Raw genomic sequence first — 27713 nt, 5'->3', positions numbered from 1 at the left:
AATGAAGACGTAGTATGCGTTCAGAAGTGAATATCTCGTGAGCTATGTTGTTTTCATAACTAATTACGTGAAGTAGGAATCTATTGTTTCCCTGTTATTCAACTTATATTTTATTAAACTGCTGGACCATCGACACCAATAAGTGTTTTGCATAAATATACAACATTCGCAAAAGTACTTCTACTAATGTACTCATCATTTAAAGTCGTTAAGATAGTACCTGCAGATTTTACTTAATTGCAATCTTTCATTTATAAATTTAAATGTTACATTCATAATTCACAGTTGTCGAGTGATGAAACCTTCGACCATTCGATTCATGTGTGTATTCATATCGTATACAGTAGACTCACCAGTATTTGGCCTGTAATGCAGCAACTACATATCCGAGCCCCTAGACAATGAACCCGCCAAAACTTTTAATGTGTAACTTTGACTCAGTGGATACGTAGTTGAGGATCACATCACCACATCATTTCATTATTATTATTATTTGGAAGCCCGCAACCTGCTGACAAAGTTCTGGGCCACCACGCAGCATAGATGCCTGCCAGGATCGTCGTATTGTAAGGGCAGCAGTGGCAGATCGTACAGCTACCACAGCTCAGGTAAGGGGGCTTTTGAGCCCAGACATCTCAACATGAAGTATTGCGAATCGGTAATTAGCAGTGGGACTATAACCACACATACCTCTAGCCCGTCTTCCACCCACGCCACTTCACCGATGTGTACGGCTCGACTATTGCCGTCAGAGGACCACTTGGAAGATGGAATGCAACACTGTGGTCTTCAGCAATGAAAAGGAATTCTGCCTGCACGCATGTGATGGTCGTTTGCGCGTAGGAGTCGTAGACCTGGAGAGCGCTGTCGCGTAAAGTGCTTTCGGCCAAGAAACACTGGCCCCTCTTCGTCCGTCCAGGCGCCATGTTGGCGGTTCCACAATAGACGTTCCCTTCTGTGAAGATGCGTCAGAGGTAGACAAACTGCAGGTCTCCGGCAATAAAGGCCACTCTGCAGAGGCCTTCTGTACACCGTTTGCCACCATTCAACACGTCCAATGGAAGATGCGAGGTCACGCCTGTTGCTGAGCAGTACTAAGGCAGTACCGTCGTCCCCTTACAACGAAACAACGGACCTCTCTTTCCGATGCCACGTGGTCGGCCCTACTCCGATCTGTGGGACACAGTTCTGGTCTCTAAGAACTGGCACCACATCCGAAAAACAACTGAACGATTCACGTTAAGTCGTCGTGACACATCAGTTTCCGATTGTCCTGCTTCCATTTTCCCTATGTTCCTCAAAACAGTGAAGCACTGACTCCGCCACCGGGACAAGGATTGGTACCGACAGGACACACACACCCTTGTTTCACGCTGGAGGAAGGCCATAGAGCGTGATGGAGATTACGTGGAAAAATTGGGTGTGTAGATAAAACACTACTCTTTCGTATGTGTAATTTTCAATATGTTCAATAAAGAATTGTTGAAGAAAAAATTGAGGTAAATTACTTTCTGGGCAACCCTCGTGCGGAAACTACAAAGATAACTCGTAAGAGTTAATTTGTCACTTTCCACTTTTCGGAACTTGGTTACATTTTCTCTAGGAACTGAAATAAATAAAGAACTGAAATTTTCTGGGCTGATTTATCCACGACAATTTATGAAGACTCACTATCCAAATTCTTTATTTTTAGATGTTACCGATATTTATAATGACAATTTTGCCTTGTTTCTATGCGTTCACAGTTGAAAACTCGACGAGAGTATTGTTTTTCACTATATTTTAATAATTCTTCACATGATTTGAGATGTGTACATTACGTTACTGTTCTCAAAGAATCAAACAAATATCACTAGGATCGCACCTTCAATGAGTACCTATTCAAGAAAGGAGTTTTTCCTTGAAATGATATTACCGGCACCATTTCCTCTACATAAGCCTCTCCACCCCTGCTTGAAACCATGCCAATACTTTATACATAACTCTGCAATATTTCGGAGTTATATCTTTGAAACAGTGGTCTCAACAAAATTTTTAAGGAAATTGTGTAGCCTCTGTTGTATCCACTCTTTTTCACGTCGCATTTGGTGTTGGCAATATTTGTAAGAGAATCAGTATCAACTTTGTAAACTCATATACTTGTGACTGTTCAATAAAATGAAATTACCTCGACCCGCAGCATTATTCCCAGTTTCTACACCACTTATCTGAGTCATGTGGCTGTTTGATTGCTCCTAGAGATACTCCTGTTCCGATACTCCTGTTCTGGAAGTTGGAAAAAAATTTGCAATCGCAAATCGCTCCCCCATTCGCTGTAACTTTCGTGTATCTTAAGAAAGAAAGTTCGGTTTGATTCCTCAAACAGCAAATGAAATACGTGAAACTGACAATGTTCTGTTTACAAAAATCATAGACTATCATCTCTGCTTCTAGTGCCTTTTCTGTACCTTCGGTTAAATTTGAAAGTTGGAAATGAACTGTATTCCGATCGGTTCCGATTGCATTAGTTCATCTTCAGGCCTAAAATGTGCTATCTAAATAGCTGTCACCTGCTTCAACTGCACAAGTAGTCAAATTCTAACTCCGAAGATCGTGATATTCAGTCGAAGCTAATCATACAAAATACAAATTCCTGTTAGGCCTACAACCTAACATATGCCTGCCACCAAACAATATTTCATCCTTTGACTGAATCATAACATACACCTTTGAAAATCAGAACTGCCAAAAAATAATTAAAAAGCCATCACCAGATACTAACCTGCCCACTATTCCCTGTGAAAGTAAGTGATCTAATTCCTCTATACTCGAATCCATAGCGTATTCCAAAAAATGTTTGACGTACCGATTTTAAGAAACTGAATCCCTTTCGCCTCATTACCATTGATTCTCCCTCCTATTCTAATAATACACTCCTGCTCAAAGAGCTGCCTACTAGGATGGCGTCTAGGTGCTTTTATTTAAGACATTATCCTTACAAATATCTCCACTATCACCTCGGAAAATCCGCTGGGTCCAGAAATTAATGCATGCTTTGTTTCAGAAGCACTAAAAATCTTTTCTGCTTTAAATAAATCCACTTCATTGTTACAGGTACGGTGACAAACGGTATGCTACTTTTAGTAATTGCGACATTTTCGCTAACAGTGGAAATACTCAAAGTGTTTTATATACATTCATTATTCACAATATGTCTTTCATTACTGTCTTGTAAAAGTTGAGATAATTAATTTTGTTTAGCAACAGCCTTCAGTTCTGTCATGACAACAAGAAAGAGAGGAGCCCTATCTCGATTGTCAGTACCGTGGAAGCAAATTTTTGGTGAAACTGACTCCTTGATTTTTCGTTGCTTTCTATTCTCTACTCTTTGTGTTCCAGCCCATTATACAGAAATCATATTTTCAACAAAATACATCTGATCATGTTTCTCTGAGAATTTTATATATAAATTCCACAATACACAAAAGTTTACGATGACTGCAAAAGAACATTGCAATTGAAATTTGTAAGTTTCTGGATGGTCAGAGGAGGTACATTGCACCATATTGTCGAAACACATCAACATCTGGACTGTAACTGTTAGAGATAATACAGTTTTCATATCATTATAAACAATAAAGTGTTCTATGTGAATGTAAAACAAAAGTTAACTTTCTCTAAATTACAGAATCGAAAGAATAAACACACTTCGATGTTAGTGGGGTGGGTGGAGAATTGCTGGAAGAATCTATACGCAATATGGCTCAGGCAGGGTAATTAGATCAAATGGTATTGTTGAAAGTACCTGTATTTAGAGTCACAAAATTGGACACAAAACTTAACAAGAACAATACTAATTCTTAACAAGAATATCAGGGACTTAATATTAATTTCGGTGAATAATTTAAGATGTTCACTTAGGAAAACAGTGAAAGACACAGTAAAACTGAAGGTAAAAGTACAATAAATACTTCTCAAATAAAGGGACCTTCAAAGATTTCTTAAGATTAGTTTATAGGGCATGGTTCCCAGAGGAGATACTGTTGCTAACAAATAGATATCTTAAAAATCGAGATTGTCAAAGAACGTGGTAATAGTAAAGAGAAGTTCAAGGAGATTAGTTCTAGATAGAAGATGATAAAATAAAAGTACGAATGAAGAATGTAAAAGACAACCACAGAAAATGAAATGAGTGGTTTATTTAGTGAGACATAAGGGAAAAATTAAGAAATTAGATGTAAAATTTAATGATGTTAAAAGAAATTTAACTAACGATATTATCATCTTAGTATATGAGTTGTGTACTGTTAGCAAGATGTTAGCAGAAATACATACAGTGTCTACAAATTTGTGCGTTAACGGAGGTGTTATGTGAGCCGACCAACCAGTAGGTAAGTGTTTTCAGGGTGGTAAATTGCGCCGTGTAGGTTTTCTTCAACACTATAAAGACAGTTTTTTGACTGGAATGACAGATAATTTAAAAATCAAAGTTTAAAAAAAACTAACTTATTCGGGAAGTGTTATCTTGGGTGATGATGATGTTTGGTTTGTGGGGCGCTCAACTGCGTGGTTATCAGCGCCCGTACATTTACCCAATCTTTGCTCAGTCCAATTTCGCCACTTTCCTGGATGATGATGAAATGATGAGGACAACACAAACACCCAGTCATCTCGAGGCAGGTGAAAATCCCTGACCCCGCCGGGAATCGAACCCGGGACCCCGTGCTCGGGAAGCGAGAACGCTACCGCGAGACCACGAGCGGCGGACGTTATCTTGGGTGAACCAAGACTCTCATTACTGGACAACATCTGCTAAATTTCAAAAAGGTTTTATAAATTAATTTGTTTGGAGTGTGAACAAGTCATAACGATATTTTGCACCTGACAACTTTTTTTTTCAGTCATAAATCTTCTGACTGGTTTGATGTGGCATGCCAAGAATTCCTCTCCCGTGCCAACCTATTCTCTCAGAGAGGCATTTGCAACCTACAACCTCAATTATTTGCTGGATGTAAATCAATCTCTGTCTTGCTCCACAGTTTTTGCCCTCCACAGCTCCTTCTAATACCATGTGAGTCATTCCCTAATGTCTTAACAGATTTCCTATCATCCTGTCCCTTCTCATCAGTGTTTTCCACCTACACCTTTCCTCTCCAGTTCTGCGCAGAACTTCCTCATTTCTTACCTTATCAGTCCACCTGATTTTCAAGATTCGTCCGTAGCACCAAATCTAAAATGCTTCGAGTCTATTCTGTTCTGATTATTCCAGTCCATGTTTCACTATCATGCAATGCTGTGCTCCAGACCAACGTTATCAGAAATTTCTTCCTCAAATTAAGTCTTATGTTTGATACTAGTAGACTTCTCTTCGCCAGGTATGTCCTTTTTACCAGTGCTAGTCTGCTTCTGATGTCCTCCTTGCTATGTCTGTCATTGGTTATTTTGCTGCCTAGGTACTAGAATTTTGTGAATGGTATTGAAAGCAGCTCGAATGACTATGTTCTGTAATAAAATAATTTTCTGAATAAATTTTTCCACTATGCAGAGTAATGATGAACCTATATATATCATTCTCCCTTTTGCATTTCACACCATGTCTAGTTGTGACACACTGAATTGTTTGTCTTGGGATGTAGATCACATACGTATTGTCTATAACTGCATAGAACTTTTCTGTGCACAAACTATAGTAGTTGTGGCTTGTGAATACAAAATACATTTCTGCAACTCTCATTTTGCACTTACGTGTAAGAATACAGTAAAATCAGTTTATAATTTTTGTTTTATTGGCAATAAAATTAAAAACTTTCAGGTCTAGTGCATTTATAAAAGACTAGCGTAGTGCCTACTGCTTTGCTCACATAAACCATACGGCGTGCAGAGATTTTTTGGTTTTTATTTTATGGTATTTTTATGTTGTTTACAAATTGCAACACATTCTAAGCTTCTCACGACAATTAAGGCCATATAACCATGGCCCTTTCCAAATGTTCTTCTGGTCAAAAAGCGATTCAAGTAGCTGGAATCCGAAGTTTTGTTAATCATGCCTTTTACTTTCTTGTGCAGGTATTTCCATAGCAACTTTCAACCACTAACAAATATTTCTTTATATGTAATTGAGAAATGAAATACCAGTTTCCATAACTTTACATTACATTTGTTTTAATGTAACGACATATTTTCTTAAAAACTTTGATCATGTGTTTCACTCCCTGAGAGTCTGAATTTCCAGAACACTGACCGATGTATTTTTTTATTTCTAAAAGAAAAGTCAGATATCAGTTGTCATAGTTGTAGCCTTAAAAATACATTAGCTGTTGGTTAGTAATTATTTATTTTCAAAAATTTTTCACACGCTATTTTACCCTTCTAAGTGGTGAATTTCCAAAAATGCTGAATCATGTACTTTTTATTTTCTGTCTCAGAAAACAAATACTAATTTTCCTAGATCTAGCTTCAAAATTCCTTTCTTAGCAACATAATTTCAAGAATCTTTTCATCCCTTATTTCACTCCTTAGTTATGGAATTTTGGACAATTCTTTCCTAAACGATGCCAACTGTATAAGATCCACATCCTCTCCAAACTTAGAGTTTCTGTCGTTAGGAGTTTGGGCTGGGCGATGACGAGTCAATGAATCAGTCTAACACTGAAATGATCGTATGGCATTGTTGGCCAGGAGGCATCATGCGGGGAAGTTCGGCCACCGTATTGCAAGTCCTTATTAGCTGACGCCACTTCAGGGACTTATGAGTCAATGATGATGAAATGATGATGAAGAACACACAACACCCAGTTATCACGAGGCAGAGAAAATCCCTGACCCCATCAGGAATCGAACCCGGGACCCCGGGAACAGGAAGCGAGAACGCTACAGCAAGACCATGGGCTCCGGACAGTCTGACACTATTTCACCCCCATAGGTGTCGAATTTCCAAACATAGAGACATGTATATATTTTATTCATAATAGAGACACCACACACAAATTTTCATAGCTTTAGCTTCAAAAATGCTTGCGCAATGAAATATTTCCATGAAAACTTTCATCCGCCATTTCACAACCATAGGCATTGAATTTCTAAAAAGAGTGAAACGGTATTTTTTATTTATAACTGAGAAAATAAATTTAAATATGCTTTCATAATGAAATATTTTCACAAAGAATCTCATCTGTTATTTCACCCCCTTAGGGGTTCCATTTCCAGAAACATTGATACACATGTTTTTTTTTATTTGTGACAGAGAAGTCAGTGTTCACTGATGTAGCTTTAAATATAGTTTAGTAGTTCTTTAATAATTGTATATTTCAAAAAAGTCTTCACCCAAAGTTAATTTCCAGAAATGTTGAAACATGCATTTCTTTAGTTATGACTGAGAAAGCAAATACCAAACTGGCAGATTAAAACTGTGTGCTGGACCGAGACTCGAACTCGGGACCTTTGCCTTTCGCGGGCAAGTGCTCTACTGACTGACCTACCCAAGCACGACTCACGCCCCATCCTCACAGCTTTACTTCTGCCAGTACCTCATCTCCTACCTTCCAAACTTTACAGAAGCTCTCCTGCGAACCTTGCAGAACTAGCACTCCTGAAAGAAAGGATATTGCCATGTCTCCGCAATATCCTTTCCTTACTTCAACAACAGCGAGTTTCTAAATCGAAATATCGTTCCAGGAATTTGCTTGCCTTAATAAACATACTTTGCAGTAATATATAAAGACTCCATACTTTTCGTTGAGTTCCATCGAAAACTGTTCCAAATGAGAGTGGAATAATACATGCATCATAAATTTTGATATTCATATCACCAAGTTTTTCACGTGCTGTGTACCTGAAATTTAGAACTACGTACTTCTTCTTATACTGAAAAATGGCTGCCATTTGTCGTTCTTTGTTATTTTTTGCTTTTTCGTTGTCAACTAAATCTTTAAATACCTTCTACATTGTATTGTAACATCGTTTCGCAACAAATATGGAGTAACAGATGCTTATGAAATTGCATAATAGGTATTGAGAATTCTCATTCCTCTCTTCTGTCATTCTTAAAGGAATCCGACCACAGATCTCTAGACTGTCTCTTCTTGAGCACACATCCACTTAACCTGTTAACGTCTTTCATGCCACGAACAAATGGCGAAGGTTAAACACATCTGACACCACAATTAAAGATATTTTTAAACGTATATAGAAATTCCTTCTTGTTTTCATAAAATTATGGATTAACATAGCCAGCAAAAAAAAATATCTTCTAGGTGTCAGTCAGCAGCTATTGAACTGTACAAAAAATCACAACTGCTAAGCAACAAGAAATGATTACATCATAACTTTCTTTATATCACATTTGTATTAGATTTAATCACACTTTTATCATATATGTGTATTATGGTATGCCACAAACGTTTATTACTAAAATATTATGTGCCATGTTAAAGTATAACACAAGGTTTGAGAAAAGTTAATTATTTCAGTTTGTAAGTTTTATATAAATTCAGTTTTCATTACTACTGTATTACATACTCATTGTAGGATAACTTCTTAGTATTAAACTTATTTGTCATTTACTTAAGATATGAAACACGATGCATGTCATATTGTGAAAAATTCAAGACTCTTGTTAATAGAAACTTTTGCTCCTTACTTGCACTTTATAACATGGCCACTTAAGCAACCGTTTCAAAATAAATCATGCATCATTTTTGTCATAACATAGGTAAGTAAATGCTTTTATCATACATACATACATGGAAAAACTTTCAATTCGAAAGTACACAAAAAAAATTTTTCTGCTACATACGATAACCATATTTTTGGTAGTAGTAGGTCTCTTCAGCTCAAAAAATGTCATCATATATATATATATATATATATATATATGCTATGTGTGATATTGAATGAGTAGGGTAACTGTAACAACCCAAGGTGGAGTACTCTTTCCCAGAATTATTCTATCGACACCAGTCTCACTGTTAATGAATCATCTGGTAACAGATTTGCTCAATATTTGTGGAGTTTTCCACTTTTGCTGGGGAGCCTGTGTTTTATTCGATTGAACCTTTGTTTCTATTTCCTAATCCTACTCGATAGTTCAGAAAATATTCAGTATGCATTTTATACAAAAAATATATACTACAGAATGGTAAACAGCCATAAACGGAATCAAATAAGAACAGTCATGCACGTTAATACGTTTATAGTGAAACAATTCACGAATTTCTACTATTCTAATATACAAAATTAATGTCAAAGTATGCTGCTGTTGTTGTTGTTGTTGTGGTCTTCAGTCAAGAGACTGGTTTGATGCAGCTCTCCATGCTACTCTATCCTGTGCAAGCTTCATCATCTTCCAGTACCAACTGCAACCTACATCCTTCTGAATCTGCTTGGTGTATTCAACTCTTGGTCTCCCTCTACGTTTTTTACCCTCCACGCTGCCCTCCAGTAGTAAATTGGTGATCCCTTGATGCCTCAGAACATGTCATACCAACCGATCCATTCTTCTTGTCAAGTTGTGCCACAAACTCCTCTTCTCCCCAATTCTATTCAATACCTCCTCATTAGTTATGTGATCTACCCATCTAATCTTCAGCATTCTTCTGTAGCACCACATTTCGAAAGCTTCTATTCTCTTCTTGTCCAAACTATTTATCGTCCATGTTTCACTTCCATACATGGCTACACTCCATATAAATACTTTCAGAAACGACTTCCTGACACAAATCTATACTCTATATTAGCAAATTTCTCTTCTTCAGAAACGCTTTGTTTTCCATCACCAGTCTACATTTTATATCCTCTCTACTTCGACCATCAACAGTTATTTTGCTCCCCAAATAGCAAATCTCATTTACTACTTTAAGTGTATCATTTCCTAATCTAATTCACTCAGTATCACCTGACTTAATTTGACTACTTTCCATTATCCTCTTTTTGCTTTTGTTGATGTTCATCTTATATCCTCCTTTCAAGACACTGTCCATTTCATTCAACTGCTCTTCCAAGTTCTTTGCTGTCTCTGACAGAATTACAATGTCATTGGTGAACCTCAAAGTTTTTATTTCTTCTCCATGGATTTTAATACCTACTCCGAATTTTTCTTTTGTTTCCATACTGCTTGCTCAGTATACAGATTGAATAACATTGGGGGGGAGGGGGGAGGATACAACCCTGTCTCACTCCCTTCCCAATCACTGCATCCCTTTCATGTCCGTCGACTCTTATAACTGCCATCTCGCTTCTGTACAAATTGAAAATAGGCTTTAGATCCCAGTATTTTACCCCTGCCACCTTTAGAATTTGAAAGAGAGTATTCCAGTCAACATTGTCAAAAGCTTCCGCTAAGTGTACAAATGCTAGAAACGTAGGTTTGCCTTATCTTAATCTAGCTACCAAGATAACTCGTAGGGTCAGTATTGCCTCACGTGTTCCAATATTTCTACGGAATCCAAACTGGTCTTCCCCGAAGTCGGCTTCTACTAGTTTGTCCATTCGTCTGTTTAGAATTCGCGTCAGTATTTTGCACCCGTGACTTATTAAACTGATAGTTCGGTAATTTTCACATCTGTCAACACATGCTTTCTTTGGGATTGGAATTATTATATTCTTCTTGAAGTCTGAGGGTATTTCGTCTGTCTCATGGAATGTTGTCTACTCCCAGGGCCTTCAGTGTCCTGTCAAACTCTTCAAACAGTATCATATCTCCCATTTCATCTTCATCTACATGCTCTTCCATTTCTATAATATTGTCCTCAAGTACATCGCCCTTGTATAGACAGCCGGCCGCGGTGGTCTAGCGGTTCTAGGCGCTCAGTCCGGAATCGCGCGACTGCTACGGTCGCAGGTTCGAATCCTGCCTCGGGCATGGATGTGTGTGATGTCCTTAGGTTAGTTAGGTTTAAGTAGTTCTAAGTTCTAGGGGACTGATGACCACAGATGTTAAGTCCCATAGTGCTCAGAACCCTTGTATAGACCCTCTATATACTCCTTTCACCTTTCTGCTTTCCCTTCTTTGCTTAGAACTGGGCTTCCATCTGAGCTCTTGATATTCATTCAAGTGATTCTCTTTTCTCCAAAGGTCTCTTTAATTTTCCTGTAGGCAGTATCGATCTTAGCCCTAGCGAGATAAGCCTCTACATCCTTACATTTGTCCTCTAGCCATCCCTGCTTAGCCGTTTTGCACTTCCAGTCGATCTCATTTTTGAGACGTTTGTATTCCTTTTTGCCTGCTTCATTTACTGCATTTTTGTATTTTTTCCTTTCATCAATTAATTTTAATATTTCTTCTGTTACCCAAGGATTTCTACTAGCCCTTGTCATTTTACCTACTTGATCCTCTGCTGCCTTCAGTACTTCATCCCTCAAAGCTACCTATTCTTCTTCTACTGTGTCTCTTTCCCACATTCCTGTCAATTGTTCCTTAATGCTCTTCCTGAAACTCTGTACAACCTCTGGTTTACTCAGTTTATCCAGGTCCCATCTCCTCAATTTCCCAGTTTTTTGCAGTTTCTTCAGTTTCAATCTACGGTTCATAACCAATAGATTGTGGCCTAGTCCACATCTGCCCCAGAAATGTCTTACAATTTAAAACCTGCTTCCTAAATCTCTGTCTTACCATTATATAAACTATCTGATTCCTTGTAATATCTGCAGGGTTCTTCCAAGTATACAAACTTCTTTTGTGATTCTTGAACCAAATGCTAGCTACGATTAAGTTGTGCTCTGTGCAAAATTATACCAGGCGGCTTCCTCTTTCCTGTATTAACCCCAATCCCTATTCTCCTACTATGTTTCCTTCACTCCCTTTTCCTACTATCGAATTCCAGTCACCCATGACTATTTAATTTTCGTCTCCCTTCACTACCTAAATACTTTCTTTTATCTCATCATATATTTCATCAATTTCTTCGTAATCTGCAGAGCTAGTTGGCGTATACACTTGTACTACTGTAGCAGGCGTGGGCTGCGTGTCTTTCTTGGCCACAATAATGCATTCACTGTGCTGTTTGTAGTACCTTACCCGCATTCCTTTTTTTTATTCATTATTAAACCTACTCCTGCATTACCCCTATTTGATTTAGTATTTATAACCCTGTATTCACCTGACCAAAAGTCTTGTACCTCCTGCCACCGAACTTCACTAACTTCCACTATATCTAACTTTAATCCATCCATTTCCCTTTTTAAATTTTCTAACCTACCTGCCCGATTAAGGGATCTGTCATTCCACTCTCTTATCCGTAGAACGCCAGTTTTCTTTCTGCTGATAACGATGTCCTCTTGAGTAGTCCCCACCCGGAGATCCGAATGGGGGACTATTTTACCTCCGGAATATTTTACCCAAGAGGATGCCATCATCATTTAATCATACAGTAAAGCTGCATGCCCTCGGGAAAAATTACGGCTGTAGTTTCCCCTTGCTTTCTGCCGTTCGCACTACTATCACAACAAGGCCGTTTTGGTTAGTGTTACAAGGCCAGGTCAGACTGTTGCCCCTGCAACAACAGATAAGGCTGCTGCCCCTCTTTAGGAACCACACGTTTGTCTGGCCCTTCAACGGATACCCCTCCACTGTAGTTGCACCTATGGTATGGCAATCTGTATCGCTGAGGCACACAAGCCTCCTCACCAACAGCAAGGTCCATGGTTCATATGGGGGGGGGGGGGGGAGAGGGTGGTAAAGTAACGTAAATTACTTTAAATTATCTTTGATGTGTTAAGATCTTTGGTCGTAGGTTGACGCAGTATGAAGCAGCGCCTTTGAAATGTGGTTGTGGTTATGGTTCCATTTAGTTAAGTCTTGTTTCAAATTTGTTCTGTGAAATTATGTTGTACGTTTATTGTCTGTTGTAGCTGATAAGGATATTAATCTAATTTGAAGAGCTGTGTTAATCAAAGAATTACTTTATGATTAAAAAGTGTCACAGGGAATATGTCTGTATGCCAGAAAAAGGGGAAATACATAAGCAACAGAAAACAATTAGTATGCAGTCATTTACAAAACAAAACCCAGAGTTCCATAATGCTGAGGTGTGACAAATGAGTTTTACCCCTGGACACTGAAACCATCAACAATATAAGTACAATTCACTGTTTTTTATAACTACCACTCAATGGACTGTTTTTATTTTGCGAGATACTAATGATTCACTACTATAATATGTTATCTCTTTTTACGACTACTTTCAGGAACATCATTGTTACAGGCAGTTATAAGGGAAAGCAGCTAAGGAGTTTAGAAGGGTAACTCAGAAAATCAAAAGAAAACTGATCGTTTGGATGACAATATTAAGAAACTGGTACAAGAAAGGGATGGAGCATATAATATATGGTTAATGGCAAGGAACAAGGAAAATGGGAATGACTATGTAAAATATTTAACAGAGTTAAAGGAAGCAGTCAAGAATCCATATAATTAATTACCAGATTTGGCCAGTATACTTTAGGTGAGCGAAGCATTGAATCATGGTGATTTCTTAAATGTCTGCTATGTAACAGAACTGAAAGAAATACAATTACTTTAAATCCATTAGAAGAATGAGTGGATGTGTTACAGAAACCAGTTTACTGAGAACCACTCAGAATTCTTTGTGTAAAATGACATTGAGTTGTTTATCTTGCATGAAGTATATCAAGAGAGCTAAATAATTGTGCCTGTACAAGTCAAAAATGTGCATATGACAGTGGAGAATTCACGAGATTAAGGTCCAAATGGATTGGTTATCGAATTATTTACAACTGGGTCACATAAACTTCTGAATTTAATGGCTTCTATGTTTAGTTGCTTCCTAAGAGGGGAACACTTACCAGAGGAATGGAAAACATCACAAATATATAACATACATACAAAAGTGACAGGAAAAACTGTTCAAACTATTGACTAAGTGTAACACATTCATTCACTAGATAATTTGGAAAAATTATAAACCTGAGAATCGAGTCGCAGATTGTGGATGAAGAAAAACAGAATGAATTTCGAGACGAAAGACCATGTACTGATAATATGTTTTTCCAAAAACGTACAAATATAGACAAACTAGAAAATTAGAGACCAACATGGATTTCACTAATCTTAAGAAAGATTATGACAACATTATTCTCTGTAATTTATGGACTGTAGTGTTAGCCAACGGTGTGAGTATAGGTTCAAGCTGTTGGAACTTTGTATAATGGCACTACTTGTACAATTACAGCAGGCACAAAATATCTGGATAGGTTCCAATGATCAAAGGGTTAACACAAGGACACTCAATACCACCCAGATTATTTAAAATATGGGGGAAGGTGGAGCACAGTGACTAGGGCGGGAAAAGAGGAAGATGTATATTTTTTTTTAACTAAAATGTGCTGCCACCTACGGAAAAGTAGTCAGTCTAGTACTAATAAACACCATTTTTCTGTTGGTGAGCTAGAGGAAGCTTGTCCCGTTCATTTTTAATGAAAACATTTCTGATTTTCAGTGGTCTGGTGTAAGGTAAGTCATTTATATTGTTCTTGTTACCTAACATAAGAGTACCGTATTAAATTCTTTCAAAATCAATATTTAAACATCTTTTCGCTTACATATGTAGTTCCTTGTCGTTTATTTCGGTGGAATAATTTATCTATGAGTTGCTAATCGCAACATCGCTTCCAGTCGGGAAAAATGGCCACTCTACTCATTGTGAAACCTGTCCAAGATGGATACTTTTCCCAACAGTTCATTTTTAATCTATTTACCTCAATAAAAGTCAGTTAGTTCTATATACACATAATACTACATTCAGACTCCTAAATCATTTTATATATCACTCCTCCTTTCTGAGGATTCTGAATTAATCAACTAATGTTATTTAAAATTATCTCTATTTTGGCCTAAAACAAAAATCTGACTGAAAACAGTCTTCTCAATCGCTTGGTATTCCTTCAGACACTACGCAGTCAAGATGCCAAGAAGATATGAACAGAAATCAGAAATGTGGGACTCTGATGCAATTAAAAATGTAATTGAGTTTGTAACGAGTGAAAGATTCCTTCCTCACAGTAGTAAAGCAATTTCAGGTTAGGTGTAATACGCTGAAAAGAAGAGTTCAAGTAAAAAAGATAGATGCAGTTTGTGGTAAAAAGGATTAAGGCAAAATTATGGTACGTGCTCTGTAAAGAGTAAGAACAATAAATTCTTGATTATGTTTTTGAAATGGAAAAGTGATTTTATGGATTTTCTGTGAAGGATCTAAGGAGCATAGGCCTCCAGATGTCAGAGTGGAACACAATGCTACATCTTTTTAACAAGTGGTCTCAGATGGCAGGAAAAGACAACACTATAATATTAGTCTCAGTGAGACTACCTCACAGCTAGAGACAAACTTCGAAAAAGGTCAACGTAGACAGGATTTTTGATATCGCTAAAACAGCGTTCACCATCTTTATAATGTGGATGAAACCGTTGGCACTTCAGTCTAATACCAAGTAGTTGGCTGCACTTAAAGAAAGATGCTAAATTAGCTTTAATTGAGTAGAAAGAGAGTTGTTACACATTTTCGGAGTACGCAACTGCCACTTCACCCTGCTATTTTGCGAAAAGTGGCCACTGTAGTGTACACCTTCAGAAAAATGTATATAGGCCCCATTCCTTATACGTAGTTTTTGACTTGTACATAGTCAGTATGATACCTTGTAACATGTAGATTCAAAATATAAAAATGACAAGAATCTGTCAACAATCACGGCTGAAAATTTAATTTTCCTTGAAACTTCCCCTTCAGAACTTAAGAATGACTGTGCTGGTAAACTTCTACGTTATTTGATTATCAAACAGCTGAACAAAACTGAATGTACTCTTGACTTATTCTGATCATCACTAAACTGATACACAATATTTTTAGCGCAACGCAAACTGACTTCAATAATCCATACAAAAGAGTGGCCCTGACTAACAATAACCTATACCTTTCATGAATCACTTACACCACAAAAATCTTCGTTAGTCGAACTACAGCAATACAGCGAGCGCCAATACTGCCATTTAAATAAAATTTTCTAACTACTGAAGGCACTAACTACTGAAAAGCATAGTTAGCAGATGAAAGATTTTGATAGAGAACAAACAATGTTTTTATCTTAATGGCGTTCAAAAGCATCAGTTCATGACATCCCGTCCTTCAAATTTTCTTTTTCTGACGGACACATGTCCAGATCATCCGCTCTCATAACTCCGCCATCTCTCTCCCCACATCCACCACTGCTGGCGGCTCACCTCCAACTGCCCAACGCTAAGCGCTGTTCACATCCAACTGCCCAACACTACACTAGCGTATATTCCAACAATCAATCCAAACAGCCACAGACTGCACACAGCAAAGTCAGCGATTTTCATACACTGCACTACGTGGAATTACCAATATAAAAACCTAAACAGCCTACTTACATTCTTAGAGTGGCCGCCACCTTACGTTCCATGCGTCAGCTCCGCATTAAGGTTATGGAAGCACTCCTGTCGGAGTTGTGGTGTGTCTAAAATGATGGCAAGCTCTTCACTTTGCATTTTACCGATGGTCAAGTCTTTTTTGTAAACGATGAGAACGAAATGACCTTCATGGTTAGAAATGTGCACAGAGGCGATCAAAAACGGGTTCTAACACTTACGGTGCTTTTCTTCTACGTGGCTGACATTACGTGTGGAGTGCCTGAAATACGTTATTTTTTGGAACTCGTGAGTACAAATATCTAGTTGGAATTTCAAAACCTTCTTACATTTAATGGGCTTCCCACATTAAATATACTCATTATGGTTTAGTTAGTGTTAAATGTGAAGCCACAGATAACAATTAAATTTAATATTATTTATTGCAGAAAAAGAAATGAAAAGGAGTTCTGGTGTTCAAATACACTGACGTAAAAAATCGCAAAACCAAAAAATAATTGACGTACGTGCAGGTAACATGTTTGAGTCATTACGATTGAAGGATTAGAGGTTTATGTAAATGCGAGATAAGCCATTGTAAATGTGAAATGCTGGTACATTAATAACCGGTGTAACCACCAGAGTATCGAATGCAAGCATCCAAACGTGCATGCACTGTGTTGTACATGTACCGGGTGTCAGTTTGCGGGATGCAGTTCCATACCTGTTGCACTTGGTCTGCGCACTCGTGTGTGCTGAGGAGAGCAAGTCAGCAACGGTCTCTACCCAATAGGCCCAACATTTCAGACAGACCGAGCAATCGACATCAGTCGTGGCTAGGCAGATTACCAAATAGAAACTCTACCACCCTCTGCTACCATCTGATATACTATTTCTACATGGTCAATTAAATTATTCTCCCAACCAATTTCAATAACAAGCTTCAATCAGTTATCTTTAACGGTAATAATAAGGAAAAGGATTAATTCTCCCAAACGCTTCACTTTAGATTTGGCATTTATTGTCACGCCCTTCAGTGTAAACCACAGAACAAGCAAGGGTAACAGTGTGCAGCGAATTGACGCATGGTGCAGGGAAAGGCAATTGAATCTCAATATAGACAAGTGTAATGTGCTGCTAATATATAGAAAGAAAGATACCTTATCATTTAGCTACAGTATAGCAGGTCAGCAAATGGAAGCAGTTAATTCCATAAATTATCTGGGAGTACGCATTAGGAGTGATTTAAAATGGAATTATCATATAAAGTTGATCGTCGGTAAAGCAGATCCCAGACTGAGATTCATTGGAAGAGTCCTAAGGAAATGTAATCCGAAAACAAAGAAAGTAGGTTACAGTACACTTGTTCGGCCACTGCTTGAATACTGCGCACCAGTGTGGGATCGGTACCAGATAGAGTTGATAGAAGAGATACAGAAGATACAACGGAGAGCAACGCCCTTCGTTACAGGATCATTTAGTAATCGTGAATGTGTTATGGAGATGATATTTAAACCCCAGTGGAAGACTGTGCAAGAGAGATGCTCAGTAGCTCGGTACGGGCTTTTGTTGAAGTTTCGAGAACATACCTTTACCGAGAAAAGACCATGAGGACCATGAAGACCATGAGGATAAAATCAGAGAGATTAGAGCCCACACAGAGGCATACCGACAGTCCTTCTTTCCACGAACAATACGAGACTGGAATAGAAGGGAGAACCGATAGAGGTACTCAAGGTACTCTCCGCCACACACCGTCAGGTGGCTTGCGGAGTATGGATATAGATGTAGATGTAGAAAGACAGAATATTTGCACTCGTAATATTTGCTATATAACTTAAGAACTACTTAATAAACAACAGGACTCTAAAATTATTCCTTTTTAACCAACATATTTTAAGATCATAAACAATAAAGATCAACGGTTAATAAAGTCCCATAAACTTGAGCAAGGATCACCTTTACAGTCCCTGAATGACATCAGTATTTGACATAGGGGACAATCAGACGTACATTAAATGTTACACCATCAAGGACGATCACTCATTAAGAATTATAAACACAAATAAAAGAAGATTCATTTAAATCAATTAACATCAATAGCAAATAATTAAGTCACGTCCCAGCAAATGTATCAAAACGAAATCTTTCAGTTCTACAACACTGTTGGATCGTGGAATACGCCGGATTACCGACACAGAAGGCTAAATTTTACCAAACAGCAATTTCTCCAAACCTAGAACTATCTTAATAGTGTACAACACTTAGGTTATCCAGAACCACTCTAATTCGCCTTTCTTTCGCGGCAATAGACATTCTCTTACCCCAGAGTGGCTCGGGAAAGAGGATAGCTCCACCAGGAGGAGGAAACATCTACCCAAACTGGAGAGGGAACTCGTCCAACACGAGCCACTAGATTGGACGAAGACTAGTTGGCGATTTGTAATCATTAACCAAAGCTTGCTGGCCAGCGGACGTAAATTACAGAGGCAAAGGCAGCTTTATTTGTGCTCACAAGAATTGATAACTTCTGCTCGTGAGATTCCGCCAGAACTACCGCCGTAGTATCAATACGGGACTTCGGAGCTGAGGAGAGCATGTCAACAACGGCCTCTACCCAACAGGCCCAACATTTTTGACAGACCGAGCAACCGACATCAGTCGTGGCTAGGCGGATTACCAAATAGAGACTCTAGCACCACTAAATATAATTAAATAGAGCACTTAAATGCCACGGGGACTAAACTCTTTAACACATGAATATATACACAATAACAAGTTAAATATGCCTACGTACTAGAACACAACAGATATTGGCGAACATTAACATAATCTCTCATATCAATAAAATTAATTGGCTCTATCTCTCCGCCAGACAGTACAAGGTTATTTAACATTTTACAACGTGCTTATCCAGTGACCGACGCCGTCCATGGGTAAACAACGGCTTGCAGAAGGTCCACAGCAAAAAACTTCTTTTTTTATGTGTTTCTTTACGACGCTCGCCTTAAGTCAGCATGGCGTTCAAATGCACGATCATGCAAGGGAGCAGTTAACACACACGCAAGACAATTTCCGATCACAAACGTTGCCACACAGTTATTAACAGCTCCCACATCACCGGGAGTTTGGCCCCGCCAGACGATGACGGTTGCACTAACTAGATGAAAAGTCTTACTTTCAGTCTGCCAACACAGTGACAGTCACTGCTGCTTGTGGACGACGCTGGTGGTGTCGCCCGATGATGCCCGGTATGTGCTCAATTGGAGGCAGATCTGATGATCAGCAGTCCAAGACAACATTTCGTCATTCTGTAGAGCATGCTGGGTTGCAACAGCGGTATGTGGGAAAGAGTTTTCCTGTTGTAAAACACCCCATGGAATGCAGCTCATGAACGGCAGTACAAGTCGAATCACCAGTCTGGCGTACAGATTTGCAGTCAGGGTACATGGGGCGACCATGAGAGTACTCCTGCTGTCATATGAAATCGCATCCCGGAACATAACTCCTGGTATAGCCCCAGTGTGTGTCTAACACGCAGACTGGCTGGTTGCAGATCCTCAACTGGCCTCCTTCTAATCAAAACACGGCCATCACCGGCACCGAGACGGAAGCAGTCTTCATCAGAAAACACAACAGACCTCCACCCTGCCCTCCAATGAACTCTCGCTTGAAACCATTGAAGCCGCAAATGGCGGCGGTTCTTGATTAGTGGGGTGTACGCTAAAGGTCGTCTGTCTCTGAGCTGTCCTTGAAATAATCGATTTGTAACAGTTCGTCGTGTCACTGTGGTAACAACAGCCGCTCAAGTTGCTGACGCAGGCGAAGTACGATGCGCCAGAGCCATGCGTCATACACGATGACACCGCCTCCCCTCTCGATAGTGCCACGTTGCCGTCTGGCGCCTGGTCTTTCTGCGACCGTACGGTCTCGTGACCACCGCTGCCAACAGTCATGTACAGTTGCTACATTTCTGCCAAGTTTTCCTGTAGTATCGCAGAAATAACATCCAGCTTCTCGTAATCCTGTTACACGACCTCGTGCAAACTCGGTGAGCTGTCGATAATGGCGTCTTTGTCGCCTTAAAGACATTCTTCATTAACATCAACACATCACGTCCAGTCCCAAAGGTATCTAATCCTCACAACCGTTACAGTAAGTATTTAAAGAAAGCCTGATTGGCGTGTTCATAGTGGCGCTGCTAGCGCCACTCTTATGCGGCTGGCACAAAAGATGAACAGACATCATCTTTCAGATGGAAAACCACGCCTACCAACTTTAGTTTCTCCCACATAGCTCCTTCTTGGTGTCGTTCAAATGGTTCAAATGGCCCTGAGCACTATGGGACTTAACATCTGAGGTCATCAGTCCCCTAGAACTTAGAACTACTTAAACCTAACTAACCTAAGGACATCACACACATCGATGCCCGAGGCAGGATTCGAACCTGCGACCTTAGCGGTCGCGCGGTTCCAGACTGAAGCGCCTTTAACCGCGTGGCCACACTGGCCGGCCTTGGTGTCGTAATTTTTTTTTCCATCAGTGTACGTACCACAGTAAAAAAACAGTGACCATTCTGTTTAATTTATTTTACAGCCCATTTCAGTATAAAGAAATACACAAAACACAAGAACAAAGCAAAATTTAGAAACATGGATATATAAATAGACAAACATTACGCTCATGGGAATCATATGGCGCCGGCCGCCGTGGTCGAGCGATTCTAGGTGCTTCAGTCCGCAACCAAAAGGCTGCTACCGTCGCAGGCTCGAACCCTGCCTCGGGCATGGACGTGTGTGATGTCCTTAGGTTGGTTAGGTTCGTGTAGTTCTATGGCTATGGGACTGATGACCTCAGATGTTAAGTCCCATAGTGCTTAGGGCCATTTGAACCATTTGAATCATATGGCTGGACTACTATCCTGATACAACTTTCATAACAACAAAGTCTGCGAAAATAATACGTTAAACATGTAATTTGAATCTCAGCGTCTATAGACTCGCCAAGAACTTTGTAAATCGTTTGTTCCAGACTATTCTCTTGTTCACTGCACGTTCTGAACACAAAATCACCGTAAAACTACAAAAATATACAAACCAGAGAGACTTTGAACGTCAGCTAACACCTACGAAATGAGAGATGATAATAAGGGTCTCAAAAGCGACGAACTTTTCCACTGTTACCATCCAGCAAAATCTATGAAGCTCGCATACCTGAGAGATGTTTGCGGGAGCCATAATCATACGTTTGACACCGAGGAAATACACCATAAATGGCGTGATGTAATATTACATTCGCCGCAGATTCCAATTTTTGGCAAGCGCTTAATACTGCGTCAGCCGCACACTATTTGTTAACCCTTAACTTAGACAAAACGAAATATTTGGTTACTGGAGGAGTGAGTCAAGATCTGACGTTAGATTCTCGGATATTTGAAGTCTGTGCCCTTACACACTCCTGGAAATTGAAATAAGAACACCGTGAATTCATTGTCCCAGGAAGGGGAAACTTTATTGACACATTCCTGGGGTCAGATACATCACATGATCACACTGACAGAACCACAGGCACATAGACACAGGCAACAGAGCATGCACAATGTCGGCACTAGTACAGTGTATATCCACCTTTCGCAGCAATGCAGGCTGCTATTCTCCCATGGAGACGATCGTAGAGATGCTGGATGTAGTCCTGTGGAACGGCTTGCCATGCCATTTCCACCTGGCGCCTCAGTTGGACCAGCGTTCGTGCTGGACGTGCAGACCGCGTGAGACGACGCTTCATCCAGTCCCAAACATGCTCAATGGGGGACAGATCCGGAGATCTTGCTGGCCAGGGTAGTTGACTTACACCTTCTAGAGCACGTTGGGTGGCACGGGATACATGCGGACGTGCATTGTCCTGTTGGAACAGCAAGTTCCCTTGCCGGTCTAGGAATGGTAGAACGATGGGTTCGATGACGGTTTAGATGTACCGTGCACTATTCAGTGTCCCCTCGACGATCACCAGTGGTGTACGGCCAGTGTAGGAGATCGCTCCCCACACCATGGTGCCGGGTGTTGGCCCTGTGTGCCTCGGTCGTATGCAGTCCTGATTATGGCGCTCACCTGCACGGCGCCAAACACGCATACGACCATCATTGGCACCAAGGCAGAAGCGACTCTCATCGCTGAAGATGACACGTCTCCATTCGTCCCTCCATTCACGCCTGTCGCGACACCACTGGAGGCGGGCTGCACGATGTTGGGCGTGAGCGGAAGACGGCCTAACGGTGTGCGGGACCGTAGCCCAGCTTCATGGAGACGGTTGCGAATGGTCCTCGCCGATACCCCAGGAGCAACAGTGTCCCTAATTTGCTGGGAAGTGGCGGTGCGGTCCCCTACGGCACTGCGTAGGATCCTACGGTCTTGGCGTGCATCCGTGCGTCGCTGCGGTCCGGTCCCAGGTCGACGGGCACGTGCACTTTCCGCCGACCACTGGCGACAACATCGATGTACTGTGGAGACCTCACGCCCCACGTGTTGAGCAATTCGGCGGTACGTCCACCCGGCCTCCCGCATGCCCACTATACGCCCTCGCTCAAAGTCCGTCAACTGCACATTACGGTTCACATTCCACGCTGTCGCGGCATGCTACCAGTGTTAAAGACTGCGATGGAGCTCCGTATGCCACGGCAAACTGGCTGACACTGACGGCGGCGGTGCACAAATGCTGCGCAGCTAGCGCCATTCGACGGCCAACACCGCGGTTCCTGGTGTGTCCGCTGTGCCGTGCGTGTGATCATTGCTTGTACACCCCTCTCGCAGTGTCCAGAGCAAGTATGGTGGGTCTGACACACCGGTGTCAATGTGTTCTTTTTTCCATTTCCAGGAGTGTAAGTGTTTGGTAGTCATTATTTGCGAAGACTGATCCAGTTAAAATGAAATTAAAAACATAAACAACCAAAAAAGTAAATGGAAGTTTCTGGAGCACGCATGTTAGAACGGACTCGAAACCAACGATATTTAAAAATCGTGTACAAAGAATAGAACGTATGGAGTAGAAACATGGGAAATAAGTGAAACGACGAAAAGGCATTTGTCACCCATAGAGGTGGGATTTTGGAGGTGTTACTATAGGCTGACACTATAGGACGAAATTAAAAATGAAGGCATACGTAAGAGAAATGAACCGGGGCATTCGTGTAAAGTATACAATCGAGGGAAAATGATGTAGATGGCGTGGGTACATATGCCTTTTAGGTTAGGACACATGGGAAAGATGATGGTCGAATGCACTCTAGTGGAAGTAGGAGAGGACGCACGAAAACATGAGAAGAAACAGTCAGCAGAAATATGTGAAATGGGAATTTACAGGCGGTAGGCTGGATAGATGAATTTCGTATCCCGCCTGGGAGACGGAGAGTGAGTCTGCTCCTGTAAACTGAAAGGTAGGCCGAATGTAGGAAGCGATTAGGAGCAGGAAATGGTGAAGTACTTCGGTACTGCTTGTAGATTTTACAAGTTTACTATAGTCAAAATTGTGATTACATAATGGTTACTTAACTTTGGCTGAGATCAACACGTAGGTGCGAAGCCGCACAGGTATCAACGCTAATAGCTACTAGCAGTTGGACAAACTATCATTGAAGTAACAAAGGCAAAGCCTGTAATGGCTAGCCCCCTATGAAGTAGAAGCTAAGTTGCTTGGTCGTCTGCTCTTGATCAACATGGGCTGAATTTGGAGCGGCGCTCGTAGAGCTGCACAGCGCCGGCTAGAGGGCGCTGTCGTCGGTGTCGGTGTCGTAGTGCCAACCTAAGAACTTGTAACTAAGCTGTGGCATCGCAGCTATCGATACCACAATGAAAGCTAGGATGCGAGGACGACTATAACGTTGTATTAAATCGCAGTAATAAAAAAAGTGTTCAGTCTATCAAGTATACAATGACTGAAAGAAAAGAAAGTTTTAGGGAGAAAGAATATCAGTGACAAGATTCATTTACGACATTGCTGTCCTCAGTATCAGAAGAGAGATTGACATCAAAATTGGGGACTGAAGTAGACGACATGAAGAATCTCTTCCGCATTGGAAGCAAAATAACACATGGCTGAAGAACCAAGGAGGATATGAAAAGCAGACTAGCCCAGCCAAAGGGAAGCCTCTGCCCAGCAGTAGTCTGTCATCACAAAATGAAGAACACCGCAACAGTTGTTCAACCAATAATATTTTATTGTATAGACCGGTTTCAGAATAATACAGTTCTATCTTCGGGCAAACACTGTGACGATGGAAACAAAATGTTACAATTATGGGTAAACAATCATTCAAAAATAAAACCGTAACAGGGAACTGATGATCGGGAACTCCTCACGTAAAGTGTAAAACAGCTAACGTTGTCTGCCAGCCTATGTTGTCTCTCGAATAAGAGGTGTGTGTCCCGCTTTATCAAATAGGGAATCTAAGAAGTTACCGAAAGAAAAAAATTCATTAGAAAAACACTATCCGCAGAATCACGAAACAGCTACCGAACAAAATATAAAAGAGGTAAAAACACCACGCAATATGTGAAAGACACTTATATACAGCAACCGAGGGGTGGTGATTATCGCTGGAACAACCGGTTTCGATTACATCAGTATTTGTAGTCTCCTGTTTTACCTGGTTGTTAACATCTAACTACACGGGCGGGGTCTGAGCAGGCTACACGAAACATTTTTTACTTATAATTCCTATTGTTGGCGCACTAAAGACCCACCATCTTAGTGTTCTCACTGTGCTGTGGAAGCTTGCGACAGGTGGACGTGCAGGACGCTCTCGCAGCGGTAAGTACCTGTTATACATTATCGAGGTTTCTCTACACCCTCAAGCGTACTTTACGTAGTACTTATTTACGGTGCCTAATACAGTAATATGCTTTTGTTTCAGTTTATTTATAACAATGGCTCGCTTTCTCCGTGATGAGGATTTTTACAACTGTTAGAAGAAGGCACTGAAGCAGGAGTGAAGAGATAGGAAAAAATAACACAGAAGAAGAAGTTGAGACATTAGCGATCATGATTCGATACACACTGAACATTCATCTGGTTCAGAGACCGAGCAAAGAGAGGACTCTGCTTCTAGTGAAGAGGAAGAAGAAGAAAGCCCAGGGAATTATTTCCGGGTAAGGACAGATATAGACGGTGTTACAAAAAGGTACGGCCAACTTTCAGGAAACATTCCTCACACACAAATAAAGAAAAGATGTTATGTGGACATGTGTCCGGAAACGCTTAATTTCCATGTTAGACCTCATTTAGTTTCGTCAGTATGTACTGTACTTCCTCGACTCACCGCCAGTTGGCCCAATTGAAGGAAGGTAATGTTGATGGCTCAAATGGTTCAAATGGCTCTGAGCACTATGGGACTTAACTTCTAAGGTCATCAGTCCCCTAGAACTTAGAACTACTTAAACCTAACTAACCTAAGGACATCACACACATCCATGCCGGAGGCAGGATTCGAACCTGCGACCGTAGCGGTCGCGCGGTTCCAGACTGTAGCGCCTTTAACCGCTTGGCCACCACGGCCGGCGGTAATGTTGACTTCGGTGCTTGTGTTGACATGCGACTCATTGCTCTACAGTGCTAGCATCAAGCACATCAGTACATAGCATCAACAGGTTAGTGTTCATCACGAACGTGGTTTTGCAGTCAGTGCAATATTTACAAATGCGGAGTTGGCAGATGCCCATTTGATGTATGGATTAGCACGGGGCAATAGCCGTGGCGCGGTACGTTTGTATCGAGACAGATTTCCAGAACGAAGGTGTCCCGACAGGAAGACGTTCGAAGCAATTGATCGGCGTCTTAGGGAGCACGGAACATTCGTCTATGACTCGCGACTGGGCAAGACCTAGAACGACGAAGACACCTGCAATGGACGAGGCAATTCTTCGTGCAGTTGACGATAATCCTAATGTCAGCGTCAGAGAAGTTGCTGCTGTACAAGGTAACGTTGACCACGTCACTGTATGAAGAGTGCTACGGGACAACCAGTTGTGTCCGTACCATGTACAGCGTGTGTTAAGTAGGCTGTTTATGTTTTCTTATTGGCAACGTTACGTAGCTCTCTGTATGAAAATCACTGGCTGTGCTGTGTGCAGTCTGTGGCTAGTTTGCATTGTTGTCTGCCATTGTAGTGTTGGACAGCGGCAGCTGGATGTGAACAGCGCGTAGCGTTGCGCAGTTGGAGGTGAGCCGCCAGCAGTGGTGGATGTGGGGAGAGAAATGGCGGAGTTTTGAAATTTGTAAAAATGGATGTCATGAACTGCTATATACATTATGACTTTTGATGAATATTAAAGTAAATACATTGTTCTCTATTAAAATCTTTCATTTGCTAACTATCCCTATCAGTAGTTAGTGCCTTCCGTAGTTTGAATCTTTTATTTAGCTGGCAGTAGTGGCGCTCGCTGTATTGCAGTAGTTCGAGTAACCAAGATTTTTGTGAGGTAGGTGATTTGTGAAACGTATAGGTTAATGTTAGTCAGGGCCATTCTTCTGTGGGGATTTTTGAAAGTCAGATTGCGTTGCGCTAAAAATATTATGTGTCAGTTTAAGCACAGTCAGGTATAAATGTTCAAAGGGGACGTTTCACGCGTGCAGGCAATATCGGCAGCTGATTGGCCTCCACGGGTACACTTCTGCGAATGGTTCATCCAACAATGTGTCAATCCTCATTTCAGTGCAAATGTTCTCTTTGCAGATGAGGCTTCATTCCAACGTGATCAAATTGTAAATTTTCACAGTAAACATGTGTGGGCTGACGAGAATCCGCACGCAGTTGTGCAATCACGTCATCAACACAGATCTTCTGTGAACGTTTGGGCAGGTATTGTTGGTGATGTCTTGTTTGGGCCCCATGTTCTTCCACCTACGCTCAATGGAGCACGTTATCATGATTTCATATGGGATACTCTACCTGTGCTGCTAGAACATGTGCCTTTACAAGTACGACACAACATGTGGTTCATGCACAATGGAGCTCCTGCACATTACAGTCGAAGTTTTCGTACGCTTCTCAACAACAGATTCGGTGACCGATGGATTGGTAGAGGCGGACCAATTCCACGGCCTCCACGCTCTCCTGACCTCAACCCTCTTGACTTTCATTTATGGGGGCATTTAAAAGCTCTTGTCTACGCAACCCCGGTACCAAATGTAGAGACTCTTCGTGCTCGTATTGTGGACGGCTGTGATACAATACGCCATTCTCCAGGGCTGCATCAGTGCATCAGAGATTCCATGCGATGGAGGGTGGATGCATGTATCCTTGCTAACGAAGGACACTTTGAACAGTTCCTATAACAAAGTGTTTGAAGTCACGCTGGTACGTTCTGTT

This window comes from Schistocerca cancellata, chromosome 2 (assembly GCF_023864275.1).
Source record: "Schistocerca cancellata isolate TAMUIC-IGC-003103 chromosome 2, iqSchCanc2.1, whole genome shotgun sequence".
NCBI classification, from domain to species: Eukaryota; Metazoa; Arthropoda; class Insecta; order Orthoptera; family Acrididae; genus Schistocerca; species Schistocerca cancellata.
The sequence above is the reverse complement of the archived record's forward strand: the minus strand, read 5'-3'. Positions refer to the sequence as shown.